The 1,556-nt window shown below is 43.6% G+C and overlaps 1 protein-coding gene across 2 annotated transcripts in view; it reads right to left on the bottom strand.

Moving 5' to 3' along the window:
• The window catches only part of IFT81 (intraflagellar transport 81), a 127,019-nt gene that overhangs the window by 54,749 nt on the left and 70,714 nt on the right, over positions 1-1,556 (bottom strand). The gene's annotated exons all lie outside the window — the stretch shown is intronic.

Genomic DNA, 1,556 nt, shown 5'->3' with positions numbered 1-1,556 from the left:
GCGTTCATATCCTATGAAGTAGGCTGAAGGAAGATCACAGAGGAGGCATGGAAGTCTACTGGAACAGAGACCCCATTGCTCTAACAGACTTGGGGGAGACCTTAGTTGATGAATAGTATTTTGAACCTGCCCCCCCCCAACCCCACCCCCAGACAGGGGATCACTGAACTTCGTGATGTCCATGAAGAAAACGAGAGAAGAAAAAAGAAATTTCTCACACCCTGAAAACTTAGTTGTTTGCTTAAAAACAACTTAGAAGAAACCAACTACAGATTTAGCATCAGATTTACGAACAAAACAAATTCCATAGTAGGCATCTCCTGTATGCCCCCTCTGTGCTGGCTGCTGGGGGTGAAGGGTTAGGAATTACCTGGTCCCTTTCGTCATGGAGCTAACATTCTAGTGTAGGAGGAGGGACACCTGAAACAGCAATACCCGTACAACTATGATGAATGCTGTGACAAAAGGACTCAATGATGGGGAAGCCCAGATGAAGGGTCCCAAGTTTATTTGGGGCTGAAAGGACTATACTATCAGGAGAGGCTCCATTGAACTAAGTGATGTTTAAGGATCAGTAAAAATTAGTCAAACTAGAACAGAGAGAGTTTATCCAGCAGAAGGAGCACAACACTCCAAGATGGGTCCATTGCTGGCAGCCTTCTGACTATTGAAGGACCAAGTGAAAGCGCTTGGAGAGAAACTAGGAGTGGTCCCAGCTCATAGATGCCACCAGGAGGAGGCAACACTTAAAACCTTTAGAAGTTAAACAACTTAAATAATTCTGAGAGAAACAATAAAAGAGTCACACAATGGGACTATCTAATTAATTAATCCTGTTGCGAGCATTAGGAGATTCTCCTGGCTGGCTGAATTTGAATCCTGGATCTGTGTTGGGGTTGCGGCCTCAACTCTGTGTGGCCTCATCTCTCTGGGCTTTCCTCATCTATCAACTGTGGCTATAATAATATCTTCCTCAAAGGTGAAGATTGAATTTGATACAGGTAAAGTGATTAGAACAATGCCTGACTTTGGAAAAGCTAAAAACATTTTACCCTTCTTTTTTAAAAATGAGGTGGTTAGATTTGCTCCTTTTACAGAGTAAAGGCAAGAGTGGCTTCTCCGGTAGTTTTTAATTCCTCCTCTGCCTGTCGCTGCTATTATTGAAACACGACTTCCCAGTTATGAGAATACAATCCTCTGTAAATTCAGGTAAGCAATGGAATCACTCTTTGCTCTCAAACTCAGATGGATCTTATGCTTAATGCCTTTGCTCAGGGACACAGGAAAGAATTTGAAGCCACTCAGCCTGAGATACTGAGAAGAACATATTCCAATTTGAACCAAAAAAAGAGAGACATGGAGAGGCCTGCACATATTCAGTCCCTGCCCATCTATATGGCCTAGACACAGGCCCCAGGAAGACCTGCTACCACCCCTGATTCATTCAAGGTCCAAGAAGACCTCAGCAACAGTTTCACCGTAACAGTGAAGGCACTGCTGATGATATCCCAAGTCAAGCCACCCACGTGAAGACTTTTTTTTCACCTTAGATGCTA

This window comes from Myotis davidii, unplaced genomic scaffold (assembly GCF_000327345.1).
Source record: "Myotis davidii unplaced genomic scaffold, ASM32734v1 scaffold223, whole genome shotgun sequence".
NCBI classification, from domain to species: Eukaryota; Metazoa; Chordata; class Mammalia; order Chiroptera; family Vespertilionidae; genus Myotis; species Myotis davidii.
Note: the sequence above shows the minus strand (reverse complement) of the source record. Positions and strands in the feature narration are given on the sequence as shown.